The sequence below is a fragment of the Columba livia genome, chromosome 1, assembly GCF_036013475.1.
Source record: "Columba livia isolate bColLiv1 breed racing homer chromosome 1, bColLiv1.pat.W.v2, whole genome shotgun sequence".
Classification (NCBI taxonomy): Eukaryota; Metazoa; Chordata; class Aves; order Columbiformes; family Columbidae; genus Columba; species Columba livia.
Window position 1 is genome coordinate 164536662 of NC_088602.1, and position 27993 is coordinate 164564654.

The 27993-nt window shown below is 38.6% G+C and overlaps 2 long non-coding RNA genes across 10 annotated transcripts in view; one reads left to right on the forward strand and one right to left on the reverse strand.

The window, feature by feature from the left end:
• The first annotated feature begins 472 nt into the window (after positions 1-472).
• The window catches only part of LOC135576488 (uncharacterized), an 83601-nt gene continuing 56080 nt past the window's right edge, over positions 473-27993 (forward strand). For 3 of the 8 annotated variants that reach the window (XR_010468268.1, XR_010468269.1, XR_010468271.1), the window contains exons 1-3: positions 482-1731; positions 20819-23072; positions 23736-23821. This is a non-coding gene — a long non-coding RNA (uncharacterized LOC135576488). Of the gene's footprint in view, positions 1732-20818; positions 23073-23735; positions 23822-27993 lie in introns of all 8 variants that reach the window. The other 5 variants (XR_010468272.1, XR_010468276.1, XR_010468274.1 and 2 more) reach the window with 4 other exon arrangements.
• LOC135576492 (uncharacterized) overlaps positions 5090-27993 on the reverse strand; it is a 137352-nt gene continuing 114448 nt past the window's right edge. Inside the window, exons 1-3 of one of the 2 annotated variants that reach the window (XR_010468279.1) lie at positions 25146-25471; positions 22158-22361; positions 5090-5885 (exon numbers count right to left, since the gene is read on the reverse strand). This is a non-coding gene — a long non-coding RNA (uncharacterized LOC135576492). Of the gene's footprint in view, positions 5886-22157; positions 22362-25145; positions 25472-27993 lie in introns of those variants that run through there. The other variant, XR_010468278.1, reaches the window with a different exon arrangement.

The window sequence follows — 27993 nt, forward strand, 5'->3', positions numbered from 1 at the left end:
CATTAGACTAATGTGGTACAGGATACTGAAGCACTTAACTGATTTCTACAACAAAATTCAAAATAATTGATTATGTAACAGTTTCTCCAGGTCATTAGATTTCTGTGGCAGGTGCTGTTTTATCCTCAAACACCAACAAAAAGGTTGTTTCCCTGCAATATGAGATTGTGATGATGGGAAAATTATAATGCCTGGAATATTTCTGCAACATATGTCAGCTTCTTCATTTCCATGGGTTGGGCAGGAAAGTGAAGAATCCATAGCAGACTGTACTGTACTGTTTTGGGGAGCACAGAGGAGAAAGTGCTTGCAAATGCTTCTGAAGAGTTTGGTATAGACTTGATTTTGTTTGTATTCAAACTTAAATATGATGATGTCTTTATATAATTCTGGAAGGTAATAAGAACCTTGTTATTGGAATTAAACTCAGAATGCTGATGATGAGAAGGAAAGAAGGAGGAAAGAAGAAGAAAACTTATCTTCTTTAGTATTTGTCTTAATGCTTACATGTGTTTACTGTGCACATTTCTGTATCCATGTGAGCCAATTCTGTCTGGTTTCCATTGCCTTTGGTAGAAAGACATACATGGTGGTGTAGATCTATTAGTGGAAAATGCATTAGATATTTGCCAACATCATATGCTTAAAACTCAGAAGAAATAATAGAAAGGAAAACATCCTTTCCAGGTTGACCTCCTGTGCTCATCACCATGGTATCTCTACGTGTTCATAAGAACACTGATTGTGGTGTCTGTTCCCTCTCACACATGGTTCTTTTTTCCTCTCCTCTTTCCTCTCCCCATGCAAGAGTTACAGGGTGGAACTTGGTTCATTTTGAAATGCTATTACTTTGTAATTGGCAATGCAGTTTTCTTAGTGAGTCATATCAAGAAAAGGCACCTTTTATTTTGAATGTAGAGTAGCTTCGTTCTGGTGAGAACAGGACCGTAGTCTTTCAGAGACATATAAGGAAAAATGAAATTGGGAAAAAATAAGTTTTTAAGAAAAGTTTAATCACTGAAGCACTGAGAATGACACCAATCAGCATCTCCCTATGTCACACCTTTAAATGAGACTAACATGTTTACAAAGTGACACAGCAGATAAAGAAATTACAGTGACTTCAGGACCTGAGCATCATTGTCCAGTGCCATTAAAAAGAGTAAAATCCATCTGTGGGAACCAGGTTGGGCAGCATTTTGTCTGTTAAAACCATAATGTCATGGCAGCATTGAAGTACGTACAGCTTTGAAAACAAACTGGGAAGACTGGTGGTGCTTTCTTAACCCAGTATTAGGCACACAGGTCTCGCTCTGAAGTGTAGCAAGCTGAAGTGCATCTGTTTCCAATGTCCCAGATGGTTCTTGTACAATCTCTATAACTTCTTTCAGTCTCCTATTCCCTTCCCGGTTTTCCTTCCAAAATGCCACTGACTATGAATAATTTAATTCGCCTGCCAGAGTTCTCCATCACATTCTCCAGCCTTAAGAGAGTAACTTTCTAACACTGTATTTCAATGTCTTCTGGCAGAATATTTTCCATCTGCTTTTTCGATGTGTGAGTGTGGGAGGGGCAGAGGAGGCTGGGATAGCGGGGGTGGTGTCAAGGAACGACGCCAAGACATACTGCTCTCGTTGAAATGATCTACTGCTTCCTTTCTGTTTCCACATGCCTCGGTACACCGCTTTCACTTCCCTTCGGTGTGACTGCTGTTCCTCACTTCTCCTTGAGGTAAGGATAAAAAGGAAAGAGAAAGTCGACTCTTCTACAGATAACTTTCAGAATGTGTTTTGATTGGAAAAGTCCATGAAATAAAGCTTTTATCCTGTTATTGTAGGCTTTTAGTCTCAGCTAGCAATGTAGCTAGCTTGAAAAGTGTTTGTAGTGTGAGCACTGATCTGAAAGGACAGAGGAAGCTGGGCAAGGACATGGGCACCCAGAAGGAAAGAGAGTTGGACTCCATCCCTGTCAGAGATCGCTTGGGGCATTGCTCTGTGAACTGGGAAGACAAGGAGTCTTCTGGTTATCACAAAAGGAAAATAACATAAAGCAGTAGCTATTTTCCAAGACACTGTTCATAGAAATAACACAGGTTTATTTGCCACATGACTTCTGGGGGCTGACCTTTACAGTGAACATATATCTGCTATGAGCAGTTTTCCTGTGTTTGGGCTGGTAGAGGCTGATAAATTTTAGGTCTTCTCTACCTCTAGACATGTTTTTGGAGTGGTTTTCTGGGACGTTACATAAACAATAGGAAGCTATAAGAAACATCCTGAAGCAGCCTCTAGGATTGCATTGCAGTACAGTTATGTAATAAGAAGTAGCAACGTGGATTAGCTTGTGAAAGGCAAGAAACATGACAGCAGGCATTATGCTTAACGTGGAACATATTAATGATAAATTAAATAATACAGTAACCTGTTCTCCTAAAAGACTAGTCAGGCAGTTTGTTGCCTGTGGCTATGGCTGATGTGCTGCACCCCATCACATTCAGTTGTAGATACTCTGTTCAGCTGTACATGACCTTTATTTAAATGGAGAACCCTGCGAAATCCCACCCACCTTTGGCACAGCCAAGGAACTGAACTCGTCTGTGGAGCAATATTAGATCATGGAAACAGAATGAAAAAAGCTTTGTGCAGCTCTGTTGTTGCTGACACACAGCATGGAAAATGGCTGCTGACTGCTCTATTTCCTTTGAGCTCTTGTGCATTACTTTCTTCTGAGTTCTGCTAAATATAGTGGCATTTCATGCAAGTTATATAGCTTCTTTGTAGATAATTGATTATTAAGTATAGTAGTGTTTTACCCAGATTATGTTTTTTCTTTAGTAGATAATAGCTTTAGCATGTCTGTATGACAGGGAATTGGATGAGAATTTCAAATTCTTGAACATTGTAATGCAAAATTCTCTCACCAAGATGTTCATGGGATAAAGACATGACTTTTTTCTTCTCTTTCTAAGAATCATTAAAGACGAATTAACATGTTTTGCTGTTGCAAAGTAGCAAATTTAGTTGATGAAATCTATTTGTTAATGTTATATTTTAGCGCTCTTTCTCGGTAGTTTCAACTCAGTTTGACAGGTGAAAATCTACATACAGCTGTGTAATTAATTTATACTTTGTCAAAGTTGGGAAACAATTTGTATGGCAATTCAGAAGAATCTCATATAATGCTTAAGTTAGATCGTTGCTCCGTGTACCTTAGAGTGTGTACAAGACAAAGGCTGAAACCTACAGCTTTGTTCTCTTTTGCATAAAATTGTAGGGTGTTTTTTTTTTTTTTTTTCTCTTTTTGAGCATATGCCACCAAGCATGATAATGAACCAGTCAAAGAATCAGCTGTACTAACAGTTAATGAGAATTCAAAGAGATTTATTTAGCCTAGCACCATCCTTTCAGTGAAGATTCAAAGAGGATTAATTTGATTTATGTCAAAATGGAGGAATCTTTATATAATCTGCAGTCAAACTTTCATGAATATATTTATGCAGACTTGCAGAGTTCTTCAAATTCATGTTTAAAAGGATATGAGAGAAGAAGACAATATTTATTTATATGTAAATTATTCTTTTTGTGCAGAAAATCTATTTCAGGTTTCAAATGTGTTTATATTTCATCTTTGCAATGCTTGGGAACTGACAGTATAAAATTTGGAGCTTCTGAAATCAAGAGGTTTTGTATGTGATTTCAATGGACTCCAGAATTCATCTACAAAAAGCTGATGGGCAGACATAGCTCAAAAAAAAAAAACCCTGTACAACATAATTCTTAAGGGTGCTCTACCATACCTCACAGCATCATTTTTTCTGGAATACTTATCACACATAAAGAATTCACATTAGTGTGTTATCAACATTTCATCTGCTCTCTTTCGGAGAAGTTGCATGACTCACGTCTTTCTCATACCCAAGTAAAAAACTCGTGCTAATAACGTCATTACAATGCAGCAAAGCCTCACGTACAACTATATTAAGTATGAAAAAGACAGCTGATTTCAGCACCAGAAGGATTTGTAAGCACATCACTGCTTCTCAAACCCCATATCATTACCATTTCCAGGAACTGTGCATGGCATCCTGAAATGGCTTTTCAGATGGCATTTCCATGGCCCTTCATGCACTGCTGCTTTCATACAATGACCTCATATAATGCATGATGATACTGAGAGTCACAGATGGTATGAACACAAAAAGCCTTGTGTTGAGCCATTTTCTTCACATACACATTGAAATCCAAATTATTCATGAGTAACTGTACTTTTGTTAGACAACTTGTGCTACCTAAACTCCAAATTCACAAGATCATTCATGCATGGCCAGAAGAGAAAGAAACTGTAGCACAGAATATCAAGTGACCTTACCAGCTTTTACTATACCTTTTTTATTTTTTTTTTTTTTTCAATTATTATTTGTTACCTAGCAGGGTTTTTTAAGCAGTGGGGAGTGCTTCAGGTGCACATTAATGCGATTCTTTTTCTGACCTGCTCTTTCCAGCATTTCAGGTGAGGTTATTATTGGTAGCGAACATTAATCGAAGATTAACTATGAGAAGCAAAAGCATTTTACTTGATCCAAGTAGCTATTGCTAATGGATGTTAACATTTAGAATAAGCAAAATTACCAACTGTTTAGGCATATAATGTGAGGAAAACAGTAGATCCGGTCTTGTTTTACACCAAAACATCCCTTTCCCACTGACTCCACAGCACTATTTCACTTCAGTATTCTTTCATTTTCACTAAGGGTATTTGCTAGAATGTTTGCTCTCTGAAACGACTCTCAAGCTCAAGCTCTCTGGCTGTCACCAGGTTTCTCTGTCAGTCATTATGTTCAGCACATATTAATGTTATGCTTCAGTGAGAAGGACTTAATGTCTTGTACTGTCCAGTCTACTGTATGAATCATGCACATAACTATTTAGACATTCAGAATGAAATCTTAGCCTTGTCATTGCCTAGAAAAAGTAAGGTAGAGAAAATCCCTTTTATACTTGCCTTAATTTTAAATACTCACATGTATTTACTTACTATACTAACAGAATAAAGATATGTAGAGTGATGCCGTATTTTTGGCCAGGGAACCCTGAAAAACAGTGAGTATATAGAAAGGATACAGGCTAGTCTAGTTGTCGAGGGTTAAGATTGTGGGGTGACAATAAAACCCTGGCAGATGTATTGTTAACCCCCTCTCCCCCCCTACTTCCCCCTTTTGCCCCTCCCTCCCCCCCCCTTCCCACTCAGGACAGGTGATCGGGAGGGAAAGAAGGACAGAGAGAAGAGAGTTGGAAAAATCAACAATGTTTTACTAATGCTACTAATAAGAATAGAGAAAATAATACAAAATATACAAAACCAATCTTGAAAGTCTCAGCAACTGCAGAGCCGGCAACCAAAGTCCTGGATTAGACTCTGCAGCCAATTGGAGCTGGATTCAGTCTCTCACTAGGCCTCAGTTTGCAGGGACGACTAGCAAGGTCCTCTCCTAATGTCGGCCATAAGAAAAAAGGGAAAGGGACGAGATCCTCGTGATCTCCCACTTTTATATGAAGTATTCACGTGAATGGAATGTTATACACAGTTGGTCAGTTTCTTGGTCACTTGTTTCTCGTCGCCCCTCTCGCAAGATGTCCATCCGTGCTTATCAATAAGTTTGCATTCCATTGCTAGGTTTACCAAAACATGTGTCTGGTTCTCCAGGAAAATGCAGCCAATATGAAGGCTTTAGCTGACAGGCAAAACCCACCAAAAGAGAAACTTGTTTTTAGCAAAACCAGGACACTAGTGCATCTCCCATAGGCATCAAGAGTCATTTTGTGACTGGCATCAGTTGGAGCAGCATTGGAGGAGCTCTGGCCACTTCAAAATTTAATGAGAAGTTTCTGTGAAAAAAAAATAGAGGCTTATTTGGAAAAAATATCATAATAAACTCTGTGCCTCCTTAAACTGAACCTTAATATGAAAAAACGTGCTAGAACATACAGTTAGTCTGGTAAGATGGAAAAAGTCTGGCTTCCTGTGGATCCGTGTTCTCTGATCTTCATCTCTTACTCACCCACTTTTGTATTCCTATCCTCTATATTCTGTGTACCAATTTTCTTAGGTCTTTCTGAACATTTGCAAGCCTCTTTTCTGATATCTCCTGTCCTTCCATGTCCCAGGTCTCCTGAACCAGTGTTTTGCAACTGATGATCCTTGGGCCACTACTAGTCCACAGAAATGCAGGTGGCTGTCAGTTAGAAACAAAAATACCAAACCAACCAACCAAACAAAAAACCCCTGAAAAAAATAGCCAAAGACTCTTACACATGCAAGCAAACAGTCACCAAATTTGGGGAAACAGAAGCAGCCAAATAAAATTCAGAGCTGACACTAGTTTTATTTTAGTGATAACTGAAAAGAAGTATAAAAATGCTCTTTGGCAGTCCTGCACAAGAGGAAGATATTTTTCGAAATTGTCAAGCAATCCTTGAAATAAAACTAGCTGAGAAATAATAGCTTAACAGTAACAATTTCTTGCCGTGTTCTTTATCTGTCATATCAGGCCAGAGCACCACTTGCCATGGCAGGTTTAGACCTGCCTACAAACCAGCTCACTATCTGTGATGGAAAGCTGACGGGTGCTTCCGTAGCACAAGCTGATCCCTAAGCCTCACTGGTACTGAACTGGGTCTCTCTGTACTTTCTAGCCACCAATCTTTATATAATGTACAGAAACATGGTATCTGTGAGACCTCTACTTTTTGTCATATCTTGTAACTGACTAACTAATTAGACAGTTATTAGGTGGTACTGACAGATGAATTCAAAGAACTTATTTGCTAAAAAACCCAGCTAAAAATAGAAGGATTATGACAATGTCCTAAGTGACAGTTTCAGCATGATCTTAATTAAAGGGTTACTTTGGTGCACTGCATATACAAACTAATCAATCAGGTCATTTTAATGTGTTTTAAAAGGAAAGAAGAACACCTTTAATTTCACTGAAACAAGAAAACTTAAAACCTGCACAAAGTAGTTAATGATGAGTTGGTCTAAACATTTTCTGCTACTGCAAAATGTAGGTTCTGTGTTCATTCAGTTGTGCTATGATAACTCTGTTATGTAAAGTCAGGTCATGTGAATGTAATGCCATTTAATGGGATAGGTTATAAAATCAGCTCTGGACAGAAATCCATTACAATTTCCCATTCTCATCTTGACAAGAGATAAAAACTTTATAGTGGTCTGTGCTATCTTAGCTTTTATCATATGGTGATATTGTATTCCCTGTTAAAAGAATGAATTTACTTTTCCTTGACCCAGAACGCAATTCTAGACAACAGTCACCTTCACTCTCTTATGCTATAATGTGAACATACTACAGATACAGCAAAGTTAATTTTAAGCTATACAGACTGTGATCATTGGGATGGCATGAGTATGGGGCTCAGCACAAAGTAACTTATTGGTTATTTGCTTTGCTTTTTCAGCTTTTAATCTCTCATTGAACCTAACATTTCCTCTGTCACCTGTATCTAAGCTACTTAGTGCAATGCTAACTCAGGATAGTTCCTGTTCCATGCATTGCAACAGTATTTTAATCAGTAAAACAAAGGAATGAAAAGGCCCAAAAGTTTTCACCTTATCCCACTGGAGAACAGTTAAACATGGAAAATAATATCTTCACAGATCGGACAGTGCTGTGACCATGTAATAAAAATAACTCCTTTTTATTCCTGTTGTCTCACTGCTGTATGAGAAAAGTGGCAGGTTTCTCTCATACATACCATTTATGCTTCCAAATATGAGATCTCTGTCCTACAAGATTAAAAAAATAAAAACATTACATAACCATGAGCATACTCTCCATAGAGTGGCCTAGAAGAATCACTTCAGTTTTCAGAAGCCTAATTAAAAAGCTTTCTTTCTCTTCACGAGGGAAGGAGAGGAAGAACAATCATTGCTCAGAAAAAGTAACATTGGACTGTATTGGAGACCTTGGAGTTTCTTGAGGCAATTTATGCAGAAATATAGTTTCCCAATTGTCAGATACAGAATGTTTTTCCAGGCTTTTTGTGAAACTGAGAATAAATAAGTAATCATAATGAAACCAACATTCTTAAATCAACCAAGAGGTCAAGCTTTTTCAGTAGCTATTCACAACAGAGATTTGAATATTTTTTCAATTATGTGCAACAGAAGGAGTTATGTCCTTCTGTATGAATGTACTCTATTTTATAAAATATTTAACGTGATCCTATGCTATGTAAGTAAACTCTAGAAAGAATGATATATTAATTACCAGGAAAGAACCTCATCCACTTAATTAACTTATGTGTTGAACTTCCTTTTAACATATACTGTGGAAAATATAAAGTTCTGATGTGTTATATTTATAATCTGTTATTTTTCTAGAAGCAAAAATGAGATGAGTAGCATTTTGGATATGGAGATTTGCTGAACAAATTAGCTCTAGGGCTTCCCACATAATAATATTCCTTTGACATTCAGACTCTGGCCTCACTTTTAAAAAGCATATGCTGCACACTGAAATACTTCATAACTCTTTGGAAGGGAAATTAAAGTATATTTTAAGATTTAAAAATGTCAGGATACTTTTTCTTGATTTTTCTATTTCCTAAATGAATGCAAATGGAAAGATTCACAGCTGCAACTTTCATAAGGCCAGGACAGTGACTGAGAGTATGTAGTTTTTTCCACTTTCTTCCTTGTTAAGTTTAATGGAAAGCATTGAACAATTAAATAATTCCTGGGAACAGGAAATGAAGTTTGTAATATGATAATTTAGATATTGGCTTATACCTCTAAAAAGGACTAGAAAACAACTTCAACTGCTGTTGACCAGTAGTGCATTTACAGTGAATGCATTACCCAGGATTCCAGGTTTCTGGTGCTGCCTGTGGGGTTTGTTAAACCACATACTCTGCTCTCACCTCACTCCATTTATGGATGGGAAATTTCATCTGGAGAAAGAGACTAATTCACCTTTTCTGAGTGGTGTTAGTGTCACAGAGGCACACTAAAACTAAACCAGACAGGTGAGAAGCTTGAACTCTGTTCTAACTAAAAAATATTCAGTAGAAAATCAATTAGAAATGGGGTTTATCCTAACGCTCTGATAATATTTAGCAAACCACAGGTTCAGGATACTGGTTGGGATCTTATTACTACATGTCAACACAGGAATGATGATTCAAAGTGAGCACTCACTCACAAAATGAGAACCCTCAAGGGCAGCCCCTGAAACACAATCACTCACCAAGAAGACAAGGGCACTCAAGGATATCCAGGAGGTATGATCACTCATGAATAAGACAACAACACTCAATCCTTGAGGAAGGTTCCTTAGATGATGTCCCACCCCAAGGAGAGAGTCCCCAGCTGCAGACTCACTGCTCTGAGGAGGACCTTCTCAAATAAGTTTTCTGGCAGGACCTCAGTTATACTCTAGGTCAAATCTGATCTGTGGTCAGATATGGTCAGTGGTCCATAAACTTCTCTGAATCGAGGCATTTCATTGGCTAAGGACCTTGTCTGTTGACTGAAAGACTTTGCCTTTCCTGTCCCCCGGCTGGGCTATACACGTGACCATAATCAGGTAAAGAAATTACGGAAACTGTAGAAGGTGGGTCAGGGGAGAAGTGCACCTGCCACATTTACATTCCCACATGTCTGGTTAGTATACCTTGCTCAAAAGCACAAAGTTAATCCCACTAATTCAAAGTCACAAAATACTTCTCCTGGTCTCACCCCTACAGCCAGACCAGACCAGGAGGGCAGATACCTGTGAGGCTTTTAATTGAAATCTGCTTTCTAGGACCATCTGGAGCCCCATTTAACAAAATCTGGGTTATTTTCAGGGCCTTAGGTGACTGGGGGTGGTCTCACTTTCTTGAATTTTTTCTAGAGGGGCAGGGTAAGTTGTGGCATTTGGTCAATCTGCTAGAGGCTTTAACTTTATTACAGAGTGTTGGGAAGTGATTTGTGGTACGTGCTGGCAAGGAAGGTGGTTAATAGCTCCTTGGATCAGATATCTATCCTGCAGTTGCCAGCAATTATTGAAAGCCAGGTCTGACAATCACACAGAATCACAGAACCACAGATTGTTAGGGATTGGAAGGGACCTTGAAAGATCATCTAGTCCAATCCCCCTGCCAGAGAAGGAACACCAAGATGAGGTTACACAGGAAGGTGTCCAGGCAGGTTTTGAATGTCTTCAGAATAGGAGACTCCACAGCCTCCCTGGGCAGCCTGTTCCAGTGTTCTGTCACCCTCACTGAGAAAAAGTTTCTTCTCAAATTTAAATGGAACCTCCTGCATTCCAGTCTATACCCATTTCCCCTTGTCTTATCGTTGGTTGTCACCGAGAAGGACCTGTCTCCATCCTCGTGACATGCACCCTTTATATATTTATAAACGTTAATGAGGTCACCTCTCAGTCTCCTCTTCTCCAAACTAAAGAGACCCAGCTCCCTCAGCCTTTCCTCATAAGGGAGATGCTCCACTCCCATCATTGTCTTTGTTGCCCTGTGCTGGACTCTCTCCAGCAGTTCCTTGTCCTTCTTGAACTGAGGAGCCCAGAACTGGACACAAGATTCCAGATGTGGTCGCACCAGGGCAGAGTAGAGGGGAAGGAGAACCTCTCTGGACCTACTAAACACCCCCTTTCTAATACACTCCAGGATGCCATTGGTCTTCCTGGTCACAAGGGCACAGTGCTGGCTCATGGTCATCCTGTTGTCCACCAGGACCCCCAGGTCCCTTTCCCCTACACTGCTCTCTGATCTTAGTGTTGCCATACAGTCTTATGTTCTTGTGTACTGTGCAGGCAACAGAAATCTGTAACTTTTAAAAGCCAAACCTCTTTGTCCCTTTCTTTCCAGCTGCCCTGAAAGCTATAGCCAGCTGTGATTTCTATAGCTGTGGTAATTTCTAAACATTTCCTGGAGCAAGAGTATGAACAAGATACAGATATGAATTGCAAAACCAGTACATAACAGTTTACAACATGAAAACAGACCAAAACAAAACAAAGTAACCCAGATTAACATTATTAAATTTAAGTTTTTTTCCTTCTGTTCTTCACCAGAGGCAATAAAAATAACTTTTTCTACAAGATCCCACTCAGTCAATCTGAGATGGCAACATTGGTTTCATCACCATCGCGTACATCATCTTCACCATGCTCGCACAAAAGTAACAGTTGGAGTGTTTCAAATTAATAAATGCCAAGCAGACAGCTCAGGATTTCTCTCATTGAGTAGAAATGTCATCTCATGCAAAAGATTCAGGACTCTTATTTGACCCCATTCTAGAAAAAGAGTTGTACTCAGGATCACCTTAAACAATGTCTCCAGGTTTTTGAACTTCTAAGATGTCTGCTCCTATGAATCTGTTTTTTTGTCTAGGATAATCTGGACTCAATTATTGGAAGCAGTTATTGCATTTGAAAGCAAATAACTATATTTTGACTAAAAAAGGAAAACAAAGTCAGCTCTGTTGATGTACAGGAGTGAAGTCTTTCTTAAAGTCCTGTTCTGTAGCTGCTTAATTCTACTGTAACATTAATTGCTTAAAATTGCTTTCATCTCCTTTCTTTGCTTTATAATACATGCAGAGGTCCTGAGACAGGTTATCTTATACACTTCCTAATACTGATTTTTTTCTGTTTCAGTAACATGGTAATGAACAATAATACAGTATAAAGTTTAGCTCGGATCTCCTAACATTTTCCCATGTCCAAACAGGGAAAAATTACATAATAAATCTCTCTGTGATGAATAAGACTCATCAGTCAGAACAAATCACTTTTCTTGAAGCAACTACAGGAAAATTTCCTATTTATTTTTGCCAGTTTTGGCATTAGTAAGAAGATCCTGTACTAGTGCATTCCAAAGGTGATGAGGTCTGCTCTGAGTCTGACTGAAAAAGGAAGATATCCTTAGTCAGAAACATCAATATCAGCCACAGATTTATTTCTCAAAATAAACCTTAACTGTTAACTGTAATTTTTCTTCTTTAGCTTGTAAGCATACATGTTTACAAACATCAACCAATCAGCCACTTTCATGCTTTACAAATTTTGTTTATTATTTGAAAGAGTTTATAAAAACTTCTGTGAAAAAGATATGCTCTTGTTGGTCTCATCCTTCAGCCAGATGCCAAAGTTCTTAAAGAGTGTTTGTCTGATTATATTCTTCCTATTAGGAAGTACATTTTGAATATGCAATAAGAAGAAAGATGTTCATGTTCACATTTCATTATCTAATGGTTTAGCACTCTCTTTTCTCTTTTCTCCTTTTTTTTTTTTTTCTTTTGTTCCTGACGTGATTTCTTTTATTCTTTTGATTCTTTACTTTTCATTGAATGTTTTATTCCGACTTTGTGGGTTTTTGTTTGTTTGTTTGATTTTGGTTTTGTTTTGTTTTGTTTTGTTTTTTTTTTCCAAAATATAAATCTAATCACACTGCATAGTCTATACTTGCATTTTTAATTGGTCTTCCATCTCATAGTCTATTGTTTCTGTTGGTTTCTACAGGATCTTGAACAATGAATTTTAAAGTGTGTATTTTTTGATCCACTTCAGTGGGGTTTCACACTTTCATGAATTTAGGTAGGATGACCAAAATGTTTTTATTCACTTATTATGGTGTGTGGGTATACTAATTTCAGTGCAAATAGCAACTGTTGCTTAAACTAACTGTTGTTAGTGAACAAAAATCACAAAGCAAAAACTTTCAAATAATAAATTAAACATGGAAAGAATGAAAGCAAATGATTGCTTTCTATGTTTGTGAATATGACTTGAAGCATTCAGTGACAGTAATGGTTACCATAATGGAACTCCATAGCAAGAAAACAAAAGCACTGACAATGTTGTTAGGCAGCTCACATACATTTCTAGAAGAATAAAATATGTTTTAAGCATTGGGATTTGATGATTTTTTTTTTTTTTTTTAATTTTGAAGCAAACTTATTTTAGGCCTAACCTTGAAGTTTATTGTGTTGTATTGTTACACCATATAAAATTATGTAATTTTGTAAAAAATTCCAAAAACTTAGGATCCCACATAATACACATTTTTTTTCTTAAACATTTGCTAAATAATATTTTAATTTTTATCACAATTTGTTCTGTTTTGATCTACACTACTCACTAATACAAATACAGCTATTGATGCCAAACATAGAATTCCAAACTTCTTGTTATATCACACTAGTTGTCCCTGGTGTAGTTTCTGTAGCTGAATTCTAATTTTAAAAAGCATTGACTGAGAAAGACACAATTAATTTCATTTTTAGAAATCATAACATTTGATCTGTGTTTGCAAAATGAAGATACCCATTGGACTTTGAAGCCCTGTTAAATAAAGACAATGCACATTGTCAGCACAGACTACAAATACAGGAAGTGCTCCTTAAACACATTGTGACAGTGAAAACTTGGAGAGCTACTGTGCCTCATTTGAGAAGACCACTTAAATCACTAATGCCAAGAATTCTAATGAGCAATAAACATGCTTCAGTTATAGGCCATTAAAATGTTATGACTATTCCATACTATTGTGCCATTTACCAAATGTTCCTCTCTATATGGAGAGAAACACAGAGAGCTCCCTATAGTGACAAACCTATTTAATACCTGTCTATATATAAACTTATTCAGCTATTTATAAAACTATATAAGGTTTCTAAACTATATTTGTAACTCTTTCTCTCAGCAACCATGCCTTCTGCTATTTTGAGGTGATAGTGGATACCTAAATAAATCCTATTGGCTATATTCAGCTTCTCTTTATTTTTGATCTCTTATAACTGATGGGTTTGGGTCTCATTAATTTGACCTTGAAAAGACCTTCTGTTAACTGCATAGGACAATATAGATTTATGCTGTCAGTTATGGCAGACGTTATATGCTCATGAAAGGGTAAAAAATATCGGCAATCATGGACAAGAAATAAATTCAAATTAAAGTCATCGTATTCTAAATGAAGTGGAAGAGCAGGCAATGTGTTCCCTGTGACTGGACAAAAAAATCAGGACAGTTGTATCCTAAGCCTTCCACAGGCTGCAGATTTTCATTTTACAGTGCTCAATCGGGACAGAAAATGAAGTACATCTTATAGAACCTTAGACCACTGAGGTTGAGATGCCAGTAACCAAACTGTTCACTCCAGTCCCTCTTTATAGTCACGTAGACACAGAGTCACATTAGGACGAGATTCACTTGCTTACTATAAGATGCCTGTTCACTGATTATCCACCTTACAGGTATCTACTTGGGACTGGAGGAATTCTGGTCTTAAAACCCAATGTTCAGGCTCAAATCATCTTTACCATCAGCTGAAGCTAATGAAAGCTACAGACATTCAGCGCTACTGAGAGTACTGGAGTTAATTTTTGACATACATAATTTGTAGTAATTCTTCTGTGGTCATGCTGTGAAAAGCACTTCCATCTCTTATCAGAAATATGTTACAGAAAGTAGTGATAAAAATGCATCCTCAGGTCAGAACTCAGCTAAAGAACACTTTTATTAGTTAATAAACTGTGTAACCATTTCATCACCTCAAGTATATTCATGACTCCTGAGAGGCCCCACCTTGAATACTGTGTTCAGTTTTGGGCCCCTCACTATAGGAAAGAAAATGGAGGTGCTGGAGAGAGTTCAGAGGAGGGTGATGAGGCTGGTGAGACATCTGGAGCACAAGTCTGATGAGGATTGGCTGAGGGAACTGGGGCTGTTTAGCCTGGAGAAAAGGAGGCTGAGGGAAGACCTTATCGCTGTCTACAGCTGCCTGAAAGGAGGTTGTGGCATGGAGGGTGTTGGTCTCTTCTCCTGAGTAGCAGGTACAAGAAGAAATGACCTCAAGTTGTGGCAGAGAAGGTTCGGGTTGCATATTAGGAAAAATTTCTTCACAGAAAGGGGTGTGAAGCAACAGAGCTGGCTGCCCAGGGAAGTGGTTGATTCACCATCCCTGGAGGTGTTTAACAGATGTGTAGATGAGGCGCTTAGGGACATGGTTTAGTGCTAAAGTTAGATAATGGCTGGACTCGATGATCTTAAGTGAAGCATGGGAATATTCCAACCAAAATGATTCTATGTTTCCATGTAGTGACATCATCCATAGAAGAGTCTACAAACAAACCAGATCGATAATGAGTTAACTCTTACAACCTTTTTTCAATTCTAAATGCTAACACCGAATTATGTGCACACGTACAGGGCTGCATTCCATTTTCCTTTAAATATTTGCTTTCTTTAGCTGTTGAAGTTGATTCAGGAAAGAATTCTGTCTGAAAAATAAATGCAATATAACTGAGTATTTTACTGAGAGGTTTTACAGATCTATCAATTTAAAAAGTTTCTCCTTCTCTAGTAGAGGACTTTATTAAGACAAAATGATAAACCAGACATAGTCTTTTCAAAAGTGAGACTTGTGTTTCTTAATTTCAAAGTAGTAAATGTCAAGTCTACATGTGGTAGAAAGTACTCTACATTTATGTACAGGATAGAAAAAAGACATGTAAACAGTTTTGACTTTGTGTTCCAGAGAGGTCTGCTTAGTCAGATAAAGGTTTTATAAGAGGCTCAAGAAAAGATTAAGAAAGATCACAGACTTCTTTGAGGGAAGAGGAAAAGGAAAAAATGGAGTCAAGGCAAGACCCAACATGTCTCAGCTGTGACATGGCATGATGGAACACGGCACAGATTGAAACAAAGCAAAACCTTCTTCCCTCTGGAAAACGATGTTTTTCCTGGATGATGAGATTACATCTTGAGTGTAACAAGGGCTTCCCAGTATCAGAAAATAGATGAGACCTCACTGCCCTTTTGAAGGATGGTTTACAATGGTAATCTGTGGTTAATTTTCACATCTAATGAAAGAAAAAGGCTTAGGAGATTGGAACAAACCTTGAGGTTTGAGGTTTGAGGTACTAAAAAGGCTAGACAGCAAGAAAGCTAAACACCTCATCTCTTTGTGAACTGAATACATGATGATACTATTCTTCAGCATAACCCATGGAAATAAAAAATTAAAATTCGTTCTTTTCACTCTGCAAAGCTATGTATGCACTCAGCTTACTCCGTTGCTGCTATAGATGTATGATTTGCGCAGGCTATCCTAGGCTAATTCCAATAGACTAGATTGTGATGCTAATATCTGTGTGAATGTGTGGATGTTTTATTGTTAAAAGGGTCATTTCTTTCCATTTTAATAGAAAGCAGCCAGTTTGATTTCACTATACAGAAATACTGCTGAAAGCAGTTGCAGAATCTCATTATATTGTGCTGGGAAAAACAAACACGTATGGTGAAATGGCTGCTTCAGTGGAGTAGATGCTAGTGACCATAAATTACATGCAAGGAAAAACTGTGAGCATGGTAAAATATTTGAAGAAGTAGCCCAGAGTATCTCCATCCGTGGGAATATTTGAACTCAGAGAGTCTCTGACCAACCTGGTTTAACTGAACTGCTTCAAGCAGAGTTTGGACTAGATGACCACGAGATGTCCCTTCCAACCTCATTTATTCTATGATTAGAAAGGTTAGGGGTTGATTGTATACCTAAGGCAAAAACATTATTAATGAGAATCAGAGTGAAAAGCAAGAGAGACATCTGCACTCAGAATTTATCACAGAACAAGGAAGTTTATTTTCTAAAAGGTTTTCCAAACAGCTGTGCAAAATATTGTTAAAGATACTTGCCTTGAGGTCAAAGTTCATTTTTCAAGTTTCTGATGTATTCACTATTCAATTAAAGTTAAAATTATACTAATGATTAAATAAGACACATAAGTAGATTCGATGCTCAACTTTTAAACTAAAGTGAGAAAGTGCCAGTCTTTACTGTTGCCTCTGTTTTTTTCCATGCATGACACAAAGACAAAAATGAAAAATGTCCAAGAGCCGTATCACTTCTGAAATGCCATAAATTTTAAATTCTGACTAATGCAGAGGTACAATAAAGACTTCAGCAAAGCTTTCGACACTGTTTTCTGCAGCCTTCTCCTGGACAAAGTGGTAAGATACAAGTTGGGTGTGTGTCATTTGAGATGGATAGGAAATTGCCTCACAGGCTGTACTCAGAACGTGGTTTTTACTCAGGCTGGCAACCTGGCACGAGTGGGGTCCCCCAGGAATCAGTACTGAGCTCCTCACTGTTCAATATCTCCATAAACATTCTGTCTTGTGGCACTGAAAGCACTGTTAACAAGTTTGCTGATGACACTAAACTGGGTGGTAGGGTGCACATGTCAGAAGGGAGAGCTGTCTTGCAGAGTGGCCTGAACTGGCTGGAAGAGTGGGCTAGCAAGAACTGTATGAAGACTAACAAAGACAAGTGCAAAGTCCTGCACCTGGAATGAAATAACTAAAGAGCCCAGTACAGGCGAGGATCTGTGTGGGGGGACAGCAGCCTTGCTGAAAGGCACCTTGGGGTCTTGGTGGACAGCAAGATGAGCAGGAGTCAGCAGTGCACTGCTGCAGCAATGAAGGCAAGTTGGATCCTCAGCTGCGTCTGCAGGGGCATTATTAGCAGAGACAGAGTTGTGATTATCTCATTCTACTTAGCGCTTGTCAGGCCACACCTGTGGCCCCCACAATTCAAAAAAGAAGTGAACAGACTGGATAGGGTCCGAAGATGAGCCACAAAGTTGGTCAAATGGCTAGAGAACCTGCCCTATGAGAAAAGACTGAAGGAGTTAGGTCTTTTCCACCTGGAAAAGAGAAGGTTCAGGGTATCTCATCACAGGATGTTTACAAAGAGAATGGAGGCTCTCTCTTCTCAAGAAGCCACATGGAGATGACAAGTGGCAATGGGCACAAGTTTCACAGAGACAAGTTTCATCTCCATATAAGAAAGAAATTTTTTACAGTGAGAACAGTTGATCACTGGAACTTCTTCCCCAGGGATGTGGTAGAGCTCTCATTGTTAGAGGTTTTCAAGATGCAGTTGGACAGGGTGTTGTAAAACCTCATCTAGGCTCCCTTTCCCACAAAAGGCTGGACCACATGATCTTTCAAGGCCCCTTCCAAACTGAGCGATTCTGTGATTCTATGAAAGATAAAACATATTTAACATCACTTGGAATGCACCTGTGTGTAGTAAGGTATTGCTTTATCATGGAGTATGTGGTCAACAGCTGATTTCAGCAAAGATTTATTAGGATTTGGCATCTGTGCCCTCTGACTCTTCTCCACCAGCTCCTGAACTCACTGAACAGCTTTAACAGAGCAACAAGCACACACTGCTCCTTGAGACAACTTTCTCTGCAGTTGCTTCCCTGGCACTAAGACTACAAACAACGAGAGTGTCTTTCCAGTGCTCCACTTACTGCCATTCCTCCCACATAAAAGATATCAGGAAAGTTTCCCTGGGTTAAATATGAAAAGGAGGAGAATTAAAAAAAAAAAAAAAAAGAGCACAGAGCTGTACTGGAAGAACTGACAATTTGGAAAGAAAGAAGGAAAGGAAAGTTAACAAATATTGATTCATGTTCCTCTCATTCTGTTGGGACTGAATGTGGTAATCCTAAATCTTTGTTTCTCACACATCTAGAAATAAACTGTACTGCCCATGTGTCCCCAGCACATGGCAGAAACAGAGCTGAATGGGAGATAATTTTTCCTTGCTATGAGTTTGCCTCTCAGCTCATGCTGCCACGACTGTTAAAAATATTTAAAGATACTGTTGCTGCTGAGGATGTGATCATTAGAATCTTAGCAGTTCCATGGAATAGGGCCTTGAACCATGTTCCTTGTGAAGCAGTTCAGGAATTTCATCTCAACTGCCTTGATTTTAAAGATTATGTTCGTGGAGCTGGCTCAACATTTGCTGGCCCATAGTATTTCAGTCTGTGTTCTGACGTGTGCCATTGCAATTGAAAAAGTTAATAATATTTCAGCTGTTCTCTAGTAAGGAAAGTGCACCAGAGTTGAACGCTAGGAGCTTGCAGATCACTCAAGTACAGACCACCTTCCCATATGTGACTAATAGAGTTGTGTTTTGCTATGAACTTATGTTTTGCTTCATCTATCTTTATTTTCCTGTAGGGGAGAAATAGCTTTGAATGTCTGAGAGTCTCAAGGAATGATTCAAAATTTTTGTTGACAGAATCACAGTGTGATATATTGCAATTTACTACAGAAACCAGGAAAGGATGTACTTTGTGTCTGTGGTGGCAACTCTCTGGCAATCTCCTCATGTTGCCTGTAGTAAAAAACAAAACAAAACAAAAAACAAACAAACAACAACAAAACCAAACAAAAGCTTCTGGGATTATTTATTTATTATTCTAACTGAGGGTTGAATCACCCTAGAGGGATCTTGCCACCTCCTGAATGAATTACTTCTGACATTTCAGTTGTAATCTGAAACATGGAACCAAATCTCTTTTCAAGCAAGTTTTACTAGCTGATTTCTTGCACTAATTACATATTGTATAGAAAATGCAAAGGTTGGGAAGGGAAAAACAAGCCCTATTACTGGCATGGATGTCTATCCTTTTGCTGCTCTTGTTCTTGTAGATTGGTAATTACACACAAGAGGCTGGATGTTTTTTGTGGGTGGCTGTTTTCGGCTTCATAGACATTTAAAATTTTGTTTGAGTGAAGTCAGTGTAGTGAGTTAAAGCAGGTCAAAGCTTAGGCCATTTGAACATGTGCCTTTATGTAAGAGATGAGGAACACACCCCAAATCCTGACTGATACTCAGTGCCCTCAGGCCTTACAAAAGGAAGGCAACTCTCTGATACTGAACTCACTGCTCCTCCTGTTTAAATCATGCCATGGCTCCACAGTTACATTGAGACATCTAAGAGTGTATCTTTTTATTAATCTATTAAGTTTTATTAACCATTTGACTTTTTTTTTTTTTTTTTTTTTTAGATAAGGACTGGTTATTTGAAGTCTAATTCAACTACTGTAAGCCAGGAACAATCACATATTATATTTGATTGCGGTGCTTTTCAGGTTTTATTCCCAATTTATGAAGACTGTGTGGGAGAAGACAACAATCTGTACTCAAGAGAAATGCAGTTAATCAGCCTGATCTTTATGGTGAAATGTTCTTTTATGCAGCTGCTGTACTTTTGAGAAAAACAAACAAACAAACAAACAACAACAAAACAAAGAAAAAACACAACAAAAACCCCCCAATAAACTCCAGATTCTACTGTAACCAGTCTGTGGGGGTTATTTGTTTGTTTTTGTTTTTGTTTTTGTTTTTGTTTTTGTTTTTGTTTTTGTTTCCTTTTGTTTGTTTTTAAGAAACTTAGGCTGATGTTCTTAAAAATACTATTCAACAATGGAATCTACAGTCTTATTGAGATATTTGGTATTGTTTAGAAACACTATATAATACCCTCCTCCCTTTCTCCTTGGCTGCAGGAGCAATACTGATTAATCACACTGACTATTATGGAAGTTAGACAAAGGCACAGAGGGAATAGTGTGGAGACCTATTGTCCCAGGGAAGGATCCGGGAGGGAGTCTTTCCTAAGTGCCACCACATGCAAATAGCATTGGTTGAGATGCCTATTTAGGAAATTTTGAATGTTATCTGCATACCCAGCTGGCCCATGAGGGAAAGAGAGAAGCAAGTACAACCCTTGCTGCCTTTTTGTCCTCTGCTGTGCAGAATGCCTGTCAACAATAACCACATCTTGCTTTACTCTGTTACTGTGAAGGGATATAAGAGGTGACAGCAGATACATACCTACACAGTCACCACAAAGAAGCACCTGGAGAAATGAGGATCAGTCTGATTTGACCTGAGCTGAATTATCACCTTTTTTTTCCCTTTTCTAGGAAGTAAAGGACTATATGGACGTGGCCTGATAAGCAGAGAGGAGTGGCTGTTTCTCTACACCTTTCCTGGAACAGAAACTAGCTGAAGAATTACCACAAAGGCTGACAGTTTGCAGTTCCAGCCTATACTTACTAGCCTACCAGTGTCACTGTGCTATGAGCATAGCAACAACAATTTTAAAGGTCTGGGAACTTGATGTAGAACCTGAGGCATCTTGGGATTACGTGAGTCAGGAGACTACTTGAATGGTCATGTGCTCTGACTTCTTTTCTACTTGTTGTCCCAGTGAGAGAAACCCCAGGAGTAAGGCTGGTAGCTCTCCATTCTTAGAAAATCTCACTAGTAATGTCTTTGCTGGCCACAGTCCTCTGTGGTTCAGATCTCTTTGAAGGCAGAGTAGGATAATGTTCCTTTGCACATTCCTGCTTCACCTTCTGGTCTGAACAGCTACAGCAATGGCCTGGACTTCTAAGGTTTTTGGCAGCACCTTCATTCCGGAATGCTGTTATGAGTACACATGTTTGCATTTTAAGTTTTATGAGGAGAAAGGGTTTCAAGCACTTTTACTTAGTGGCAGACATAGCCTTGGTCACTGTGCCCTACATGACTGTTGGAGCCACAAGGTGATCCAGCAGTCAAAACAGGCCACTTATCCTATCACTCACATGCCAGAGGCCACCAAGAACTTTGTTCACGCTCAGGACACTTTCCTGGCTCCCTAGCAACTGCCCTGTGAGACGTAAACTGCTAACTGCACTAAATAGAAAACATACACTCACCATTTCTCACCTTACTCTCCCAGAGTCAAAACTCACTGCAGTAGAAAGTAGGACCTTCATATTTGCAATACATCCCTCCCACTCCCACCCTCCCTCAAACACACCTTACAGCAAACCTAGTATCAGGCAACATAAACTACAAAATGCTTTCCTCAGAGCAGTCACTGCCTTGTATCAAAATATGAAATCCTAGCTCACAGAACAGATTTATAAAGGCATGCTGTGAAAAGTCAGTAGGAATTAGGCATCAGGGCATATCCACAAATAGTCTTTGGTAAGGATTCAGACCTGGGCACCTGATATTTTCTCAGGTCCTGAACTTCACTTACTGGGTTTGCCCTGTTTCTTTTCCATCTGCAAGGTGTGGAAGAAAGGCAACAGTTTTCTCTTGTACCATTTTACAGGCATTGTAAACCCTCCAGTTTACTTCAGTTATATAAACACTTTTCCCAATGGAGCAAAACAATTCGGATTCATGCAGTTGTCTCTATGCTCTGGGTTAAAATGTTTCAGAAGCTTGATCTGAAATGCAACAAGGGTAAAACAATGATTCACTTACTTGTGTTCAGAGCTTGTTTTACTGAGCATTGCAATAGTTTCACTTATTCCAGCAACACCCAAATATGTTCAGATGCAGCTGACACTGCGCCATTGTGAACTTCTGTTACTTTGTTTAAATTCTTCCGGGTGGTCCAGTTGCAAAGTGGAGATCCAGATAAGCCTGCATACCAAGGTCAGAGGTGTTTACATCCCTAAGTTCAGCCTGAAAAAATAAAAATGTGGGATGGAATTTTATTCCAAACTTTTCCTTCCCTGACATTCAGGGTGGCAGCAGCTGTTAGTGCTGATGGTAATAATTGTGCCCAAGAAGATCCAGCAAGTGACAGATTGTTAAAGATTATGTAGGGTGACCATCTTTAAAATGCTTCTAAAGTATCTTATTATTATTATTGGTATCATTAATTCTCATGTGTAATACCAGTGACCAGATTTCAACCCCATCACTCACAAACAGCCCATCACCCGAGAAGAAATCAGACTGCTTAGTTTAGGTAGAGCAGCAAATCCTTCACTGGGAGGAAAAAAAATTAATTTTGCTGTTTGTGTTCAACATGGGAATATTTCCTTCAGTCATGGAATACAGACTAGCAGACTATTACAAACATTGTTTTCTGCATATTTCCTGATATTCCAGAATGAATAAGATATGGCCAGAGTGTTGCAAATACTTATGCAAATGCTGACTTTTAGACATGCAGGTAGTCCAGTGAAATTCAACAAGGACTGTGAGATGCAAACGAAAAGCGATGCTGATATTCAGAGAGAAAAAAGCCAAACAAACACTGCTTTCTGAGTTGCTACTCAGAGATGTGAGTTAGTGATGACATTGTTGATGTAAGAACATCTCTCCTAGGCATACTTAAGAAGCTGGTTACCTTTCGTTCAGTTTTCTGGAAGAAATCCCACAACAGAGGTATGTGTTTCTATGGGATATGTAGGCCTCCCTTTTCCCTACAGCCTCACTTCCATTTTTCATTTGTGCCTCATGTGTGTTGAGGATGAGTCAGGGTCCTGCTAGTGACAGTGGGTACTTAAAAAAACACCAAGTTTTGCTCAGCCCTGCAGCAGAGAGAGACTGGGGGCGAGTGCTGAAGCTGAGTCAATGTGCTCTGAGACGTTTTGTGGGAATACATCAGCATCAGAAAAGTGGTGGTTGTAAATGCATCTGAGCTCTAGGGTGGGCTATTTTAAGTACAAAAAATGAATTATATCTGACCTAAGAACTGGCCTGCAGGTTGGACACTCTTCTGCAATGCATGACAGGACTGCCAAGTACTGAGAACAGGCATGTGAATTCATCAGGCTAGCAGAGCTGAGCTTCAGGTCCGGTTTCTTTTCCTTGGAGGCTGGCACTCTAATTGCTTGTCTCTTTTGGAGGACATGAAGGGGAGCAGAAGAAGGAGTGAGACAACGAAAGCTTTAACTTCCTTTTTTTTTCTTGAAAAAGTTGAAAGGTCCCTATTTAATCCCTATATGGAATGGAAAACTGTTTCTTGACTTGAACATATTTCTGGAATGGGAATAAACAGTTTTCTACTCATTTCTATTCATGGTTCTTCATTCTTTCTATTTACAGACATGGATTTCAGATCATGAAATCTGAAGTCCAAACACCTTTGAATAGTGATCTTCCCAGGAGATGTTTAGTATGGCTGCTCATGGGTGAGTGAAGATGGAGAACAGTCGCCTTATAAAAAGCATCCCACTGCTTTCCTTCCTTCATTTTCACAGTTTTCCTTTGGCTTTCAACTAACACCAACCATTTAGGAGAAGGAAAAAATGCTGAAAGCCTGTCATAAATAATTATATATTCTTGCAGTCCTCTTAGCAATGTTCAGCAGTTATTTTTGAAGCATGCCAGCACTAATACACAATTGTTAAAGTGCTTCAAGTTCTTTGCTTTTTGTGTAGTGGTGAATTTTTCCACAGATGTTTTTTATTAGGTGAAAACAATGCAACTAACTGGGAGCCAAGAAGATCCTGTATTTTAATTCATGTGAGACAAGGATTTGCCTGGGAGCATGTTGTCATAAGTGTGGTTGCCCAGGCCAAAAGAAAAAGAAAACAAAACATGACAAAACAAGCAAACAAAACCCCCCAAACCAAAACAAACAACAAACCTATATAATTTTAGTAGATACAGAAAAAATGCTCAAATGTCCACTGGTTGTATAATTGACACCTCTGCTCAATGAACTGGGACAAGATGATCCATAGTATGACGATTTTATTAGATCAGGGGTACTGTCAATTAAGTAAGTAGGCATTGCAGCCAAGTGTTTCATCTCCTGATCATTTTTCACTTTACTGTTCTATGGAATCCTATGTCTCTTATTACATTGCTGGATGCAGATCTTGTTATAGTTGTCCATGCCTTTTCTACCTTTAAGTTAATCTAACATAATACGCTGCATGGGAAACGTCTGTCAAGATGTTCTGAGAATCGTGCTAGTGCAGCATATAGCTGGCTTCTTAGTGATCAGCAGAGAGCTTTACCTCTCTGCTCCGTGATCGGCACTGTTACTTCTTCATTTTCATGTGGTGTTCAAAGTGTTACTTTTAACCACTGAAACTAAGACTCTTTTCCCTGGTTGACTTAAGAACCTGTTTCTGCTCTGCAATGCTATCTCTAGAAAAGATGAAAGCTAAGATACCTAAGTATCTTATAATCACCATCAAAATTTGACATCTGGTAAGCTTGACTTGACCAGTCTCAGCAACTTTTAATGTAAAGATACACAATCTGAAGAACTGGAAGAAGAAGGCAAAAACAAAAACAAAAACAAAAACAAACAAAAAAAAAGAAACAATCTATTATAATGCACTAATTTTACACTTCTAACATTATCCGAAGTCAGCAGTGCTCTACAATGAATTTTTCCAGTTTATCTGGTCAAAAGAGTACTAAGAAGTACTAATTACCCATCTTTTATTGCAGTTCTATGTGAGAATGAGCAAAACTGTGTAAAATTTTCTTCCCCATTACCTGACTGGGAATCACCTGTGTTGGCTGTAGGTTACATCTGCAAGAAAACAAAATGCCGTAATTAGACTGGCAGAGACAAGCCTCACAAGCCTTGGACTTCCTCTCAGGAGAAGAATTCACTTCGGATGACTTCAACACTTACAAAATGAGTTAGATGACCAGAAAATAATTTCCTATTAACCTTGAGAAATACTGTAGGTAGACAAATATCATATACAAAATATTTGCAAATGCTTCTGCATAAATTGCATTTCACTTCTGATTTTGGCCATGGAAATAAAATAATCAGACGCAGAGGTCCAGATAATGGTGTCTCCACTCCACTCCCAGAGTCTAAGATGCAATAAACATTTTATTCTTAGCAGGACAAAATAGTTTGAACTACATAGTATTCAGCCAGATTGGAGTTTAGGCAGAATGCTTATGTAACTATCTGCACCTATCGGTGTAGTTGTGTCCTAAATTTGTTTACCTGCAAACACAGAGGTAAGAGTAATGCAGGTAGCAAAAGAGTTTCAAGGCTCAGGTCTTTGTACAGGAAGGGCCATTTTGAGAAAAGGGAGGATCACCATACAAAGGATACATCAGGATTTATAGAAAAATTATGGATATTTAAAGGTATTAATAACTCACCAACAGGAAGAGAAATTATCTGCCATAAATAATGAACACATCTAAACAGACAGAACAGAAATGTTATCATATGAGCCCAAGGGCTATCATACAGTTGACACAAAAAATTAGGAATGAACTGGAAGCTAAATTTCATGGGTGAGGAACAGACCTGTTCTAATTGAAGATATTTTGAAAGGAAAAATTAGAATGTTAAGGATGATGTGTGACATTCAGAGCAGGAGTAGGAAAGGATAATAAAGACTGGAAGATTAAAACAGAGATCTTACTGAGAACATCAAAAGGATAGAAATTAACAGTTAGGGTCAAGCCAGGGTGCTTCTCCCAGGTGTTTCAAACATTGTGAAGTATTTCAAGATTTGGTTTGATCTGATTTGATTTGATTTGATCTTGAGAATGTGTTAAAAATCTGGCTAGAGTTTGTTTTTTTTGTCCCAAATGATTGTTGATCATTACATATGAGCAATAAAAATGTGACTGTGTGGGCTGGCTATAATGAAGCTGGGATTTTGTGTTCATTCATCACAAGATGTAACTCTTAAGTACATCTGTTATCTATTTCAAGATCTTTTCTTCTTATGGGTAGCTTTATGGATAATTGAGCTAACGAGGTTTTTGTAGAAAATCAGTAGGAAAGAAGGTAAATAGAGGCTTTGGTGTGGTGTCTGTGTGGTAGGCTCAGTTACGACAGAAGAATTACAGAAAAATAGGGTTTACCTCATACAGACTTAGTCAAACAAGCTTTAGTATATAGTTTCAGAGAGTCATCAGGGCCCTCTCTATTAATGCTGCATGAAAAGTCATATTTTTTCTTATACAACTGTCTTACGATGTAGACAACTGGCATATGAAGGTGCTTATCCCTCTCCAGTTAACACAGAGGACCAAAATAGTAGCTTAGGTGACACACTTCCAAATGATTGATAATGTAAATCTCACCTTAAGAATACAACAAAAATCTCTCTACTTAGGTTAAAGCCTCCGAGATGCCCTCCAAGGAGAGAGAATCATACAGATCCTCCAAACAGCTAATGGAAGTTGGGCACAAACTTCAGGACATACCTGCAAAACTCCAGTCTTAGGTATTAGGTTGTCTCTCTTCCCTAGAAATGGAGGCAGACGGTAGCAAATGCCTGCATGTCTAAAATCCTTGACATCATCTAAAGCTCTCTAGTTGTGTGTTGCCTATATTTAATTGTGTTGGACTTCAGAACCAACACAAGCAGTGAGCTGCTGATACAAGGGGAGGGAATGGAGGTGAGCATAAGCTTGCACATAATCACATGCATGAATTAGTGCAGAGTATAGAGACTTGTATTCATATTCTCTGTGCAAACAGCAGAAGTTGTTTAAGGAAATACCTTCTCAGCTGTTTGCTCACTGGAGGTTACTGTTCCTGTAACTGTGCTGGTAGAAAGGAAGATGTATGCTCTAGCAGCTCCCACTCACAGACGTGCATCTTCAGGCAAGACCACTTTCATTACCAGTATTGGCTAAGATGTTGGACCTGATGTTCCTATCAGGGCAATGTGGATATGTAGTGAATTATTCTGACTCTGTCATGAGGAAGCAGAAGGAAACACTGGGCAATGGAATGCTGTAAATTAATAGACCAACATCCACAAGAGATGCTTTGTCAAAGTCCTAAATCAGTGCAGAATTTAATTCTTCATCTCCTTCAAAAGCCTCTGTCATTCATTTGCAAGTGCGGTAATCAGAGGTTTGTCTATGGTAGGGGACATTCTTCCTGCTAGAGTAAGCTGTTGAAGACAACAGAAGTCTAAAGGCATAAACAGGGATTGAATACCAGACTCGTACTGTTTTTTTTTTTTTATGCAATCTAGTGTGTAGGGTAACTAAGCATTGCACTCTGCACCTTTCAACTATTTCCCTGTAGACCTCAATGCACTGTTTTTCAATACATTTCTGAGGCATGTTTAGTCTTCTCCTAGAAATTGCTGTGCTATTTTTGCATATTCAGATCTCTGTATCTGTATCATTCCAATTTAGAGAGGCCAACTGTTCTCTCTGTTTTCATATGAAGATAGAATGAATCAGTGTTACTTCCATTCGTATTGCTGTTCCTCCAAATGCTTCCACAGATGTACTAGGAACATGGAGTTCTGTGATCTATAACAGTATTATCCCAGACTGGGCTGCTTTCAAAATCCACCCTGTAGGAATTGTCCAATTACAAGTAACTCAAGACTAGTAG